We start from the raw sequence: 16101 nt of genomic DNA, 5'->3' as shown, positions 1-16101 counted from the left end.
TGGAATACTATTGTGCCATATGAAATAAAAAGATACAAAGAGATCACAAAAAAAGAGAAGAGAAAGGACCCACATGTGCAAAAATGTTTGTGGCGTCCCTTTTGTGGTGGAAAGGAACTGGAAACTGAGTGGGATGCCCATCAGTTGGAGAATGGTTGGGTAAATTGTGGTATATGAAAGTTATGGAATATTATTGTTCTATAAGAAATGATGAGCAGCTTTTCAACAGTGAGGTGATTCAGTTCCAATGGTCTTGTGAGGGAGAGAGCCATCTGTACCCAGAGAGAAGACTATGGGGACTGAGTGTGGAGCATAACATTGTATTTTCACTTTTTTTGCTGCTGTTGTTTGCTTATGTTTTGTTTTCTTTTTTTTCCTTTTTTCCTTTTTGATCTGACTTTCCTTGTACAGCATGATAATTGTAGAAATATGTATAGAAGAATTTCATGTGTTTAATATACATTGATTTGCTTGTCATCTAAGGGAAGGGGGAGGGGAGGGAAGAAAGAAAAAATTGGAACACAAGGTTTTACAAAGATTAATGCTGAAAACTGTGCATATGTACTGAAAATAAAAAGCTTTATACAAAAGAAAAAGAAATAATGAGCAGGCTGATTTCAGAAAATCTTTGAAAGACTTTTATGAACTGATGCTGAGTAATGTGAGCAGAACCAAGAAACCATTGTACACAGGAACAACAAGATTATGTGTTTATCAACTGTAAAGAATTTGGCTCTTCTCAATAATGTGGCAATTCCAGGGAATCCTAATAGATTTGGAATGGAAAATGCTGTCCTTATCCACCTCTTATCCACACCTTATTCCAGTTCCTATAAGCTTCAGGCAGAGAGAGAATTATGAAAACTGATTGTGGATCAAAGCATAGTATTTTCACCTTTTTGGTTTTTGTTTGTTTTCTTTCTCGTGTTTTTTTTTCTCTTTTGGTCTGATTTTTATTGTACAATATGACAAACATGGAAATATGTTTAAAAGAATTGCATATATTAAACCTATATCAGATTACTTGCTGTCTTGGGAAAGGGGAAGGGAAGGGAAGAAGGGAGAAAAATTTGAAACACAAGGTAAAAAAAAATCAGTTTTGAAAATTATCTTTATGTATATTTGCAAAAATAAAATACTATTGAAAAATTTTTAAAATTAAAAAATTTAAAAACAAAGGGATTATTTCAGAGAAATTTGAGAAGACTTGTATAAACTGGTTATAGAGTGAAGTGAATAGGACTAGTAGAACAATTTATACATTGATAACAATAGGATAAAGACAATACTGAAAGATTTAGGAAGTCTGATCAGTGTCATGATAAACCATAATTCCAAAGAACTTATAATGAAACATGCTGCCCACCTCTTGAGATAGATGAAGGACTCAGAGTAATAAAAAGGAGACACTGTTTTAGACATTAATCAGAAGTTTGTTTGCTTAACTATTTTTGTTAATATTCTTTTTTTTTTCTTTCATTCTCAATTGCTAGGGAAAGAGTTTGAAGTAGGAGGGACAAAACCCAAATTTTTCCTGATTGAATAAAATATATAATTTTAAAAAAAAATTAGGAAGGAGGTAGCTGAATGGGGTAATGGAGAGAGCACTGGCTCTGGAGTCAGGAGGATCTGAGTTCACATTTGACCTCAGACAATTTAACACTTACTAGCTGTGTGATCCTAAGCAAGTCACTTATCCCCAGTTGTCTCCCAAACCATAAAATAAAATAAAGTAAAAAGAATCAGGAAGGACTAAAAGAATTGCTGTAATGAGGCCCCAGTCAAAAATAGATAATACACATTTGTAGTAGACACAGTCAGCAGAGTTACATGACTTTCTCTAGCATCTAATAGCAGCAGGTGAGTAGGAGTACTAGAGGTGGATGGTGTGAGTAATTCAGGGTTGGGGTTTGGCAAGGTGTGAAGTATACAAGGAGACAAGGGATTTGAGAATAATGCAGTGTAATATTTAACTGGTTAACTATAAAGTCAAAACAGAGAAAGAAGGAAAAAGAAAGCAGAGCAAGAAGAACATTGAAGGGTGAGAAGGAACTGGGGGTCCCATTAAGAATGAAGGAGTTTAGGAATATGAAGGTATATAGAGAGATGGAATAGTAAGGGGTTATGGTTAGATAAAAAATTTCAGAATTTGGGGAGAAGAGAATCCAGGTGGGGACCAGTGAGATCAATGTGACATCCATGTGCATGGATGGAGTTGACCTGAGAATTCAGGATGTTTAGGAAATATCAACAAGCATACTGAAATTTCCTAATTTAAGGGCATAAAATGTGATGAAGAGGAAATCTATGAGTCAAATACTGAACTTCTTTGAGAAAGAATGCTTATCTACCAGAAAAACAAAGAAATATACACAGAATTATATAATAGGCAATGATAAACTGGAGAAAAAGATCTATTAATAAATTTCACTTATATGATGATTCCCCTTCTCCCCAAAACTCTGATCCCACAAACATGCTCCCCCCCAAAATTCAATAAGGTAATATTTCTAAACAGAAGTTAAAGTCTTTCACAAAAGACCTCGCTGATACTCAGACAAGAAGTGGGGGTGGGAGAGAAGACAAGGGGAGATCCTAGAATGAATAGTTTCACTGCTTGGAGGAAAAAGAGAAATATCTGTGACTTTACTCTTAGAACCACCTCCAGAGTTCTCAGAAAGTACAGCCCTATCACTAAGTTAATAATAAAAGAGAATAACTAATCTTGATGGTCTATTAAGAGAATGATCCTCAGTAAAATTGTTAAGGAACAAAAATTACATTTGGTACCTTCCCCTTAAGCAACTGGCTGCCATTTTGGTACCATGCCCACTCATTCCTTATTCCCAAGCCAAGCTATTCCATTTATTCAGAACTTTATATCAACCTATCATAAGATCATAGAGTTAGAGCTGGAACCAACTATCTTATTTCATATATGAAGAAACTGCTGTCCAAAAAGTCTATCATACTTGATCCCTCAGATCACAGAGATAATAAAAATAGAGGCAGGATTTGAACCCAAGTCAAAGGCAACTAAACGAATAGAGTACAGGGTCTGGGGACCTGAGTTCAAATGCAGCCTTAGATACTCAGTGTGTGATCCATTAATCTCTACTTGCCTCAGTTTCCTCATCTGTAAAATGAAAATGATATTAGCACCTACTTCCCAGGATTGTTATAAGCATTAAACAAGCTAATATTTGTAAAGTATTTAACATAATGCCTAGCACATAGTAGGTGCTACATAAATATTAGCTTTTATTAAGTCCTCTGATTCCAAATCCAGGATTCTGTTCACTAAATCCTTCTATTTCTCATTAGAGAAGACCCCATAAGTACCCTTAAGAAAGGATTTAAATTGTCATGTGATTGGTACTTATTTTTAGTATAACTCCTCCACACCTAAAAACAAAATGTGTTAAATCTATTATAATTTAAATTATGATGAGAAGATAGAAATATGTTCCACATAAAGTAAATCCTTCTGAAATAGCAGCAGAGGATGAACTGCCTAAGCCAGTTATTCCTCCTAATCACCTCCAGGCTGTCCTACAAACCAGGCTAAGCCAACACATACAACTTGATAATCTTGTGTTTTAGAATATAAAGTCCTCAACTAGGTTTCCTTAGAGTGGTAATTCAGTCTGAACCCCCTCACTAAATAAGAAGAAATGAAAAAACATTGATCTTGTTTAGGAGCATATGAAAAGGGGATTTAATTTTGGAAGGAAGTCAAAGCAATACAAAGCCATTCAAAGAAGAAGGGGCTTTGGTGTCTGAGAGAAAGAAATCTAGAAATCTACCTATTTTTTTTAAAAAATGGTTTGACCTCTCCTGATGAAATTTACACAGGGCAAAGGTCCAGTTAGGCCACAAAATTCCTTCTCTAACTTGAGGTTAATGAAGCCACACAGACTTGAGAGTGAATTTAGGAGAAAATATGCAAGTTATAGAAATGGAAGTGGGAACAGTGAATGATATGATGGGAAGCTTGAGATAAACTACTAGGAAAAAAAAAACAAGAAGAAAGATAAAAAATAAAAAAAGATAATGTATAAGCCTACCTCTCAAGTGGATAAAACAAAATAGAACAAAAGTTAAATGAGAATTTTTTTAACACAATTAATAAGTATTATACATTAAAGGAAAATGAATCAAAAACCCTCAATAAAGAAGAGAACAAGGGCAAAACATGAAATTCAGAAGAGATTTTTTTAAAAAAAAAGATATTAGGTTGACAATTGGACCAGAAATCAGAACTTTAAAAGAACTAATAAATAAGACAATATGAAAAACAAATTAAAACACCCCTAAAAAATTCTCCAAAGTGGTAGGGACTCAGAAAAAGAGAATAAAAGATTTACCACTCAAAAATACAGAAGTAGAAGAAAAACTGATAGAACATAAACAAAAATAACTTTTAAATCATGCATGAATTCCATGCGAACCAAAACAATCTAGAAAATCTGATACATAGGTACTAATTTAAGAATCATAGATTACCCAGAAAAACATGATAAATTTAAAAGCATTACTATCATACTGTAGGAAATAATGTCCCCCCAAAAAAACTAGCCATAAGTTTTGAAAACAATTGACTAAGTACTAATGTCAGAAAACATATTACAAACTGAGAAACAAAAAATGTCCAAGATTAAACTTCAGGGTCTGTAGTGGTTAAATTTCTGAATTTCCATATTTAAAAAAATCAATTATATAGCCAGATGGGAGTTGGGTCTTGTATGTACAGCTAAGGATTATAATCCTTATATATTTCTCCTGTCCAGGAGAAATCACAGAAAAAAAATTGGAATGCATTATATTATATTTTTAAAACAAATAAGATCAAGATGCACCTTTAAAAAGCATATTCTGAAAAAACTAGCTTAATCATCAATAAAGACATATGGATTTTCAAAAAAGGGCATTTGAGTCATTCCTGAAAAAGAAATCAGAACAAACAGAACTTTGACTTGCAAACCTCCAAAAATAGATATGCCTAAGAAATGAGCACCCATTTACCACAAAGCTAAATCAGAACAATTATCAAGAAAAATCTAAGCTACAAAATTAATTCTCTCTTGTTTATAGGGCAAGACAACAAAGCTATTGTTAAAGAGTCAGCTAGGAGGCACAGGGATTAGAGAGTTAGACCTGGACCAAGGAAGATCTAAGTTCAAATTCACTTTCAATCACTTAACCTTTGTCTACCTCAGTTTCCTAAACTGTAAGACAGGGATAATAACACTCACTGCTCAGGACTGTTATGAGGATCAAGTAAGTTGAGATATATGAAGTCCTTTGTAAACCTTAAAGCTCTCTATAAATGCAAACTATTATAAAAGTCCAATCAACAACTAAGATGAAAAAAAAAAGTCTGATCAATAACTAAAATGAAAACCAAAAAAGAATTGTCACAGGACAAAAAGAATCTAAGGGGTTAAAAATATAAAGAAAATGTAAAGACTCAGGAAAAAGAAAGGGGAAAGGGTTGAATTACTATTCTGTAGACTAAAGTCTGTGCTCCTCTACAAACAAACTGATACTTTTTATTGGTCAAGTAGAGAAGTAATACATGAGGAAGTTGGAGATGCATAGTCTCATCTAGCCTGATTGGGAGCAGAAAAGAATAAATGACCAGCAGGCTGATTTTAGAGAGGCCTGGAGAGAGTTATCTGAACTGATGCTAAGTGAAATGAGCAGAACCAGAAAATCATTATACACGGCAACAACAAGACTATACAATGATCAATTCTAATGGACATAGCTCTCTTCAACAATGAGAGAATTCAAACCAATTCCAATTGTTCAGTGATGAAGAAAGCCATCTACACCCAGAGAGAGAATTGTGGGAATTGAGTGTGGACCACAACAGAATTTTCACGCTTTCTGTTGATGTTTGCTTGCATTTTTTTTTCTCTCTCAGGTTTATTTTTTTCCTTTCTAGATCTGATTTTTCTTGTGCAGCAAGATAACTATATAAATATGTATACGTATATTAGATTTAACATATATTTTAACATATTTAATATGTGTTGGATTACCTGCCATCTAAGGGAGGGGGTAGGGGGAAGGAAGGAAAAATTTGTAACAGAAAGTTTTGCAAGGGTCAATGTTAAAAAATACGCAGGCATATGTTTTGTAAATAAAAAGCTTTAATTAAAAAAATAAAGTACAGATATAATATTAAAAAAAGAAAAGAAGAGACACTACCTACAAAAAAGAAGTATGTTTTCATATGCTCCTCTTATGCTTCAGCCCAGGAGAAAGGCTGTGTGAAGCATCTAGTAGGGCCATCAAGCAGGGTTATAGGAAGGATACATGCAGACCTTAAAGATATTGCAGGTTCAGTTCCAGACTATCACCATAAAGCAAACACCACATTAAAGCAAATTACATGAGTTTTTTTTTCCAATGCATATTAAAAAATATATATATATATATACACTATATGGTCATCTATTATGTGAACAAGCATGCAATATCTTTAAAATGTATACATCTTAATTTTTAAATATTTTATTGCTAAAAAAATCTAACAATGATAAGCATTCAGTGAGTCATAACTTTTTGCTAGTGGAGAGTCTTGCTTTAATGTTGAAAGCTGCTGATTGATAAAGGTGTTGGTTGCTGAAGATTGGGTACCTGTGGCAATTTCTTAAAATAAGACAACAATGAATTTTATCTCATTGATTGACCCTTCCTTTCATGGAAGATTTCTCTGTAGCATGCAATTCTGTTTAATAGCACTTTATCCACATGTGGAACTTCTTTCAAAGTTGTAGTCAATCTTCTCAAATCCCATTGCTGCTTTATCAAATAAATAGTGTTCAATATTGTGATGTCTCAGGAAATAGGGAAGCCCACAGAAACCGAGAAAGACAAGGAAATGACCAGTTGGTAGAGCAGTAAGAATACATAGAATATTTATCACTAAGCTCACTACCTTATATAGGTATAGTTCAGAGAGCCCTTAAATAGCTACAAAAGTAATCTCAAAGATCACTGATCACAGGTCATCATAACACGTATAATAATAATGAAAAAGTTTAAAATATTGCAAGAATTAGCAAAATGTGACAGAGACAAAAAATGTAAGCACATACTGTTGGAAGAATGGTACTCAACACAGGATTGGCACAAACCTTGAATTTGTAAAAACAAACAACCCCCCCATCTTCACAATATTTGCAAAATGCAATAAAGGGAAGCACAATAAAACAAGGTATGGCTGTGTAAGATATACTGGAAGGCAGCTAGGTAGATCAGTGTATAGAGTACAGCGCCTGAAGTCAGAAAAACTCATCTTCCAGAGTTCAAATCTTGCCCTCAGACACCTACTAGCTGTGTGACCCTGGGCAAGGCACTTAACCCCGATTGCTTCAATTTCCTCATCAGTCAAATGAGATGGAGAAGGAAATAGCAAACCATTCCAGTATCTTTTCCAAGAAAATCCCAAATGAGACCATGAAGGGTTGGAAACAACTGAATAAGAGATAGGCTGGCTTTAGAAGAGAGGAAAGTTATGGCATGGGTAAGGAATGACAACTTCTCCAATTCTTCAAAATACAAAGTGACTCTTACTACACTTTATTCACTGATATCTCTAAGAGGAGGGAATAACAAAAGATTCTCCATTAAGAGAAAGATAGAAAGAAAGAAGGAAAGAAAGAAAGAAAGAAAGAAGAAAGAAAGAAGAAAGAAAGAAAGAAAGAAAGAAAGAAAGAAAGAAAGAAAGAAAGAGAGAGAGAGAGAAAAAGCAAAAGAGAGAAAGAAAGGAGGGTGGAAGGGAGGAAGGAAAGGAGGAAAGGAAAGACGAAAGACAGAAAGATAGAAAGAAAGAAAGAAAGAAAAAAGAAAGAAAGAAAGAAAGAAGAGAGAGAGAGAAAGAGAAAGAAAGAAGAGAGAGAGAGAAAGAGAAAGAAAGAAGGAAGGAAAGAAAGAAAGAAGGAAAGAAGAAAGAAAGAAAGAAAGAAAGAAAGAAAGAAAGAAAGAAAGAAAGAAAGAAAGAAAGAAAGAAAGAAAAAGAAAGAAGAAAGAAAGAAAGAAAGAAAGAAGGAAAGAAGAAAGAAGGAAGGAAAGAAAGAAAGAAAAAAGAAAGAAGAAAAGAAAAAAGAAAGAAAGAAAGAAAGAAAGAAAGAAAGAAAGAAAGAAAGAAAGAAAGAAAGAGAAAGAAAGAAGGAAGGAAGGAAGGAAAGAAGGAAGGAAGAAAGAAAGAAAAAAGAAAGAAAGAAAGGAAAGAAAGAAAGAGAAAGAAGGAAGAAAGAAAGAGAAAGAAAGAAAGAAGAAAGAAGGAAGGAAGGAAGGAAGGAAGAAAGAAAGAGCAGGAGGAATTTTAAATTTATTTAAGTAAAACAAGGAGTTGAGACAAGATCAAAAGAGGGGGGAAATTTTAAAAATTAGAAATGTTATTTAATTTGGGTTGACATTGAATATTAATTAGTTTAGGTAAAATTGTGTAACCATCTCTAAGATGAGTAATTGGGACAAAGAGAGAAGAAAAAAAGGGAAAAATTCACATGATAACTTTATTATATATTTAAAAGAAATATATGTAAAATTATTCTATACAAATATATATATCAGTTTTTTTCTATAGATGCAGTGTCTTCATATGTATTTTATAATTAATTTAGGTTTATAATAGTCAAAATTATTCACTCAAAGTCATTTCTAAAACGATATAGCTGTTACTGTATATAATATTCTCTTGGCAATTGAATGTATAAAACAATGTGTGTGTATATGTGTGTATGTGTGTGTGTGTGTGTGTATGTGTTAGGTTAAATGGGTATCTATCTATAGAGCAGGGAAGAAATGTAGAAAAAAAGGGAAAAAATTCTGATAACCTAATATATATTTAAAAGGAATGGCAAGCAGTTTCATGTACAACTTTTTATTATACTGTTATAGAAATGCTTATTTTATTCTATAAATTAAAAATAAAATAATTTTTTTTAATTTTAAAAATTAAAAAGACAAAAATAAAAGGAATAGCAGGTTGTCCATAATAGAATTGCAGTTACAGTTGTAGGTGCAGTGCAGTCATCTTTTTATGTTCTACTATATTATGTAAATGCTTGTTTTATAAATGAAAAATAGAATTTAAAAATATTTTAAAATAGAAATGCTTCAAACTAAAATAAATAGAAACTAACATTTAGGTAAATTCCAGGAATTTGGGATAGGGCAGGGAAACAAAAGAGAAGTGAGCATATGGGAATCGATGGTCAAATGGATTAGGTATGATGAAGGTATGATGGGTCATCTCTATTTCCTGTCTTCTGCTTTGGAAGCAGATTTGGCTGGGATCTGGGGAGGGGGGGAGAGGAAGGAGGACCTAAGTACAGGAAGGTTTGGAGCATCAACTCTGGGAGGTGTGATAGAATATCATTTAGGAAAGAATTGCTTCAATTTCCTCATCAGTCAAATGAGATGGAGAAGGAAATAGCAGTGGATCTTGTAGTGGATCTTGTCGTCATCATTGTATGATTCTTTCCAAATAATCAGAGGTAAAGTATTGATTTACAAGAGGAAGGATAGTAAAAATCAGCAACCAAATTCTAAAACACATCTGTGATGTCACTGATGTGGGAGTTTCCTCCAATAAATAAATAGTAACCTATCCATGCCAGCTTTTCCAATGGAACTCTTGTTCAAGTCTTTCCATAATTTTGCTGCAGGTTGATCCATCCAACATACTGTGATCCTTCTTCCTGACACTGTAAGGAAATCAATGGAGTCCTTCTCTGACTGCCCAACTGTCATCTCTCACCCTTGACAGGTAAAGAACTCATCTTTTCTTCCTAACATTCATTTTTGACCCTATTGAAAATAGGATATCTCACTAATACCCCTATTCTTCTATAGAGATCTTCATTGATTATATGTTGCAGTCCATCCACACCTATTGGGTATCTCCATTGTCTTCTATGTGATATTTATTTAAAGTTTTTCAGAGAATGTTGTATTCCATACCTCATTAATATATAACAATACCAGTTGAAGAGCCTTTCCATGGGAAGCTTGGGATCATTAAAGGAACTTTGTAATTTTCCAAAGGCAATCAACAAGCACTTATTAAGTTCTTTACTATCCAACCAAATCACCAGCTCCTGTTTGGTTCTGAAACCAATTGTCCATCTGAACTGTCGTCCCAGAAATCCATGCTGAGGGACAAATTCTATACAACTTCTATACAAATGCATGTAATAATCTGAGCAACAAACATTTTTCCTCCATTTGGTTCCCATATCAAGTTAGGCCAAATTCTTTTGAGTAGCTAAAATGCACCTCTTCCAGGAGATTTTGTGGTGCTCCAGGGCTTGGTACAACTATGCCATCCACAAATGAAAATATTTGGAAGATTTCACTATTCATGGGAAAAGCCTCTGCATTAGATTCTACATTTGATCTCTATCACATCACTTTTGCAATGCATCCATCTTCCCATTTTATGCCTCACTTGATTTTTTATGATTAAAGGATGACTGAACAGGATTATTTCTTTTGTTATATCTTTAAAAAGAGCTTGAATGACTTTTCATGTATGGGTAGGAGACACTCTGTTGGGGAAAGGGGGAGGAAAAGTTTTTGAAGCAGTATTTTTTTTTTCATAATCAACAAAAAATTAAGCACAAATAAGTTTTTACATTCTTTACATCTTTCATCCAATTATGAAATGGTAGAAATATGGTTCATTATTGAATATTACTCCTGAAAACTTGCTTTTTCTCTACTAATACTTTCATTGAGCTTGTATTTGATTTGTTTAGGAATAAATATTATGCATTGATGGGAATCAATAGAGTGCAGGTCCTAGAGAGAAGAGAACTTGATTTCAAATTAGATACTTATTAGACATGTGATCCTGGACCTCAGATACTTATTAGATGTGTGATCCTGCACAAGTCACTATTTCTACTGACTCAATTCTTCATCTGGAAAATGAGCTGGAGAGGGAAATGGCAAGCTACTCCAGTATGTTTGCCAAGAAAACCTCAAATGGGCCATGAAGATTCAGACAGGACTGAAAGAACTGAATAACAAAAATCACCAAAGAGATGGGAAAGTAGGCATATGGATACTAGTTCTTTTATTGATTTCTCATTTCCTTTTTTTTTGGGGGGGGGGGAGGAAGGGGCAGAGTACAGAGTAGTACAAGGTATAAGATTCTTTCCTTGTCTGCAGTTATCTTCCCCCACTTCACATCCCTTTTTTCCCCCTTTTTCTCCAGCATGGATGCTCTCTATATGACTTAGTCCAATGCAGCTGCTTTTCATATCTTTGTTTTCTCATGTGTCATTTCTATCTCCCTTATAAGAACATCTGGGTCTGGAATGTTAGTGTCCAGTTGTGGTAGTTCCACTGATATTGGTCATGAAGACATTTTGTTACAGTAATCTTCATAGATCTTTTCTATTTTTCTTCTCTCTGTTGTCCTCCTTTCATTTTTGTCCTTAAGTGACCTTGGGATAACTTTCTTAGTTGGTGCTCTTGCCAGATTTTCTTCAAACTGATTTTACCATTCACTACTTCTCTCTGACTTATGATACAATACTGCTAATAATTGTTCATCATCTTTCTTTGGAATATTATAGATAAATTTATATTTTAAATCACTGTTGTCTTTGGCTTCCATTTCTCTCCATTTGGCAAGTAAGTAATATATTTACTAACTAAAGCATTTTCTTTTTGCTGTGACAAAAGATTTCTAGGGGTTAAATGTCTGTATAAGATGATTGCAATCAGTATCGATGGAATTTCTGATGACCATTTATCATTTTCATTGTTGATTACATTTTAAAATAATTTTATGATTGAGTTGTTTTGGTTATATTCCATATCCTTTACTTATTATTTTTATTTCTCTTTCCTTTTTACTAATCTTGATATTTGCCCTAACAAATCAAAATTAATACTCAACAAATAAATAAATAGACAAATAAATTAATAAATAAACAAAGCACTAAACTGAATTATATCTTGTTGCCCCTCTGGAACATTTACATTTAGTAAAGAACAAATTAATCCAAAGGAATACTATAGTTCATAAAAACTTCTACTCTAATCTTTTTCAGTGTATGCCCTAATTAAATGTCCTGCTCCTGGTTTTCTAAGGCCCAATTTGTAAAATGAGGAAATAGTATTAGATAATAATAATATTAGATTTCTTCTGGCTTTATATTTACTAAGATCTTTTGAAAGACAGGATGTAAATGACTCAATCTGGGTTTTTCTACCAAGAATTTATATATAGTTTCTCTACTTCACTTCCACTTAATTAGAAGCATATTAATAGTTCTTGTTTGTCCCTTTCTCTACTAAAGCATAGAATAAGAGATTTAGAGCTGAGTCAGCCAATCAATAAACATAATTAAATACCTACTATAAATAGGTTAGACATTGGAAATTCAAATACAAAGAATGAAACAATCCTTATTCCCATCCTATGGGAAAAAAATACATATACACATATACATATACATACTATTTATATATATATATATATATATATATATACACATACATATACATACTATATATATATATATTACACATATCTTTTCAATGTTTAGTCATTTTTAGTTGTGTCCAACAATTTGTAATCCAACTGGGAGTTTTCTTGGCAAACATAATGGAATGATTTGCCATTCTCTTCTCCAACTCACTTTACAAATGAGGAAACTGAGGGAAACAGGGTGAAGTAACCTGTCTAGGGTTGAAAAATTAATAAGTGCCTGAAATCTGATTTAAATTCATGAAGATCTGTCTTCCAAGTCCAGGATTCTATCTACTATGGTACCTATCTGTCCCAACTATCTGTGTGACATTAGTCACAACCTCTCTGGCTCTCAATTTCCTTATTTATAAACCAAGGGATAGTCTCCCTGCTCAAAGTGTATGATCCTATGATTTATCTCTTTGACTTATGCTGAAAATCAATGTTTGATACACTTAGAAACATGTCATTACCACTATAAATTTTAAACATGTGTTTTTGGTCAGCTCCTTCTGCTCTTTCCATTTCTGCCCCCCCATCTTTAACATGGGGACAGTTATTGTACAACCTACCTAAATTTAAAAGACTTTATAAATATGAATTATGATTACCATTCATTGCAACCAAATAATAGATTGTGTTTATTTGACAAAAATACAATTTAACAAACTGCTGAAAATTTCTTCATTGATATTGTCATACATTCCTAACAATAGTTCACCCTTCTCTTTTGATATCTACCATCATTCTTTATTTCATTTGTATTCATGAGGTAATTGATCCAAAAATTAGGCTCCTCTTAACCGTTATCCCCAAAAGCCAATGCTTCAGTGGAACTCCTAAGCTCCAGTCCCATCGCAATTCATCAAACCAGACCATGTAGCAAAATCAGTTTAAGTTATTTGTTGGAAAAAGAGATCAGGAGATGTTAAGATTATGTCCCAAAGAGGCTCATTGTAAGAGACATGGTTTTTTGGTTTGTTTGTTTGGGGCTTTTTGTTTTTGTTGTTTTAAACAGGAAGCAAAGGGCACATTGGATGGAAATGCAATTTATTGTTTAGGATTAGGAAACCACATGAGACATTGTTTGCTCCTAACCTAACTGTCAGGAAAAAGAAAATCAGTTAAGCCTGGAGGTGATTTGGGGGCTTGGGGTGAAAGTAAAGCACCAGAAACAAATGGCTTCATCACCAGAGAATTTCTCAGCAGTTATGTTTTCATTTATTGTAGAGCTATAAATAAATACATGGCATCTTTGTTGTTTTTAAAGCACCTATTTCATCTGGGCCTCAGTTTATTTATCTGTAAAATGGAGTTGGACTAAATGACCTAAAAGGCCCCTTCTAGTTCTAAAGTCTATACTTCCTGATAGAAATGTTTATTGAGCTATTAATATAGACATATGTGTATATACATGTATACCTATCAAATATATACATTTGTACTTTATATATACTTACACATACATACACAGGATTTATGATTTCATTCTTGTCAGCAACTCTCTTTTCATTGACACATTTTGGCATCTTATAGTCTCAGAAAGTTTTCTTGACATTCTGAAAATCTAACTTGCCTTACCATCAAAGAACCAGTATAAGAGAGAATTTGAATTAGGGACTTTCTGGCCAGTTCTTGATGCACGACACCACCCCTGTTTTTCCAAATACCTCATAGCACTAGATTCTTAAACAAAGATTTTCAGGCATAAGATAGAGGTGTTTTTTTTTTCTTTTTTTTTAAGGAATGGATTGGAATAAAGGACCTCTAAGATGTGTTCAACTCTGCTATTCTGGGATTCTACAAAATCTCTTTGAAAGGAAAAAATAGTCACACAATAAAAATAATTACATAAAATTGAGATATGAAATATCTTTACTGTGTTTATATACATTTATTTCCAGTTTAATAAAGATATTTTATTCATTTTTATTATTACTGCTCTCTTTATCTTCATCATTCTCATTTATTGTCTTACAAAAAGCTGATTCTGTGTTCCACTTTGGGGGAGAGGGGTATAAATCAGCAAGGTGGTGGGAAAAATACAATACATTTTCATTTCCATGTACCTGTCATACATTAGACTATAAGTTACTTGAGGGCAAGGGGAATACCTTCACTGTCTTTTGAGTTTTTTCCCCACATGTCTTCCCTTAATATTCCCAGGACAGTATTCTTCACTGTAAACTGTTAGCAACTGAGAGGAAATACATAGCAAAGTGCATATAAGTAATCCTTCATTATTGGAGAGATGTAACAAAGTAGACTTAATTTTCTCTCATCTTTGGTGCATGCAAAAATTATTTCACAGGGAACTGAAAGACCACGATTATAGTTTCAGCTTTGGTACTAATTAGTTTTTCTTGGACAAGTCACTAAATTACTAGGCATTTCCTTATCTGCATAAGAAGGAAACTGATCTCAGTTATGGGTCTAAAACTAGAGGAGACCTCAGAAGTTATTCAACTACATCATTTTGCAGATAAGGAAACTGAGACCCTCAGAGGCTGACTTGTTTAAGGTTATATAGGTAGGCAGCATCCTAGGCAGGTTTTGAACAAAGGTTCTCTGGCAACCAGCTTCCTTTTCCCCATATCACTCTATTCCTCATTCTCACCTACCTCTTCAGTTTTGTGAATATTGTTTAAAAGCAGTAGCTTTGTTTTTGATTTTTAATTTATTTTCTGACAATAAATACCCAAATCAATCAGTCAATAAGCATTTACTTAGTACCTAAAATGACAAAGCACTGTGATTTCTTGTCTCCTTTCCCAATTTTTATTTATTTTAAATTCCAGATCTACAAGAGTAGATCTGGATTTCTTTTAGCAGAAGATAAATAAAAAGCAATACCATACCTTGGCCTTTCGTGTGTTTTGTGTTTACAATCCCAGAGCCTGGAGCTGCATCTTGCACAGAATAGGCATCTAATAAATGCTTGTGAAATTGAACTGGATTTGTGCTGCTGATAAACAAAACCAAGCCCAGGAATGACAGCATTTCCAGCTCCTACACAATGCGTCTGTCTCCCTGTCTTTCTTTTTCTGGGGTTCCTGCTCCTTTCCCCCACTATCCTTATCCCTAAAAATAAAGTTTCACCACTCTGAACTGATGCCTTCTTTTTCCACTTTGAATAATGTCTTTCAGACAGACTCAAACACCAGAACCCCAAATGATCAGAAGCAGAAGCCTTGAGAAAGAAGCTGCAACCCACTTTACTCCCCAGACTGTTTCCACAAACGCCTCCAAGTTTCACAGGGTTACAAAAGAAAAGGGAAACGCGCTTGATTCTCTCCTTGGGATTCCCTGCCCATTCATCTGATAAAATCAAACAAATAACCAGAACAACAAAGGGCACAGTGACCCAACTAGGTTTTCTTTCAAAAGACACACACACACACCACACACACGAGGGAAGCGTGCTGGCAAATGACATAGGTTACATCGAAAACCACTGAAAAGATATACCCTGTCCTTCTAGTCTTCTACGCCAGGCACCTTGTAGATCCTTAAATTTCACCAGAATTTACGAAAAGCATATCCAGTGTCAGCCACACATAGTCCTCCCCTGCCCGTCAACCTCAGCACTCACTCAT

The 16101-nt window shown here is 33.8% G+C and overlaps 1 protein-coding gene across 1 annotated transcript in view; it reads right to left on the bottom strand.

The window, feature by feature from the left end:
- Positions 1-16101, bottom strand: part of ZBTB7C (zinc finger and BTB domain containing 7C) — a 552014-nt gene that overhangs the window by 534913 nt on the left and 1000 nt on the right. The window lies entirely within an intron of this gene.

This window comes from Antechinus flavipes, chromosome 1 (assembly GCF_016432865.1).
Source record: "Antechinus flavipes isolate AdamAnt ecotype Samford, QLD, Australia chromosome 1, AdamAnt_v2, whole genome shotgun sequence".
Lineage (NCBI taxonomy): Eukaryota > Metazoa > Chordata > Mammalia > Dasyuromorphia > Dasyuridae > Antechinus > Antechinus flavipes.
Note: the sequence above shows the minus strand (reverse complement) of the source record. Positions and strands in the feature narration are given on the sequence as shown.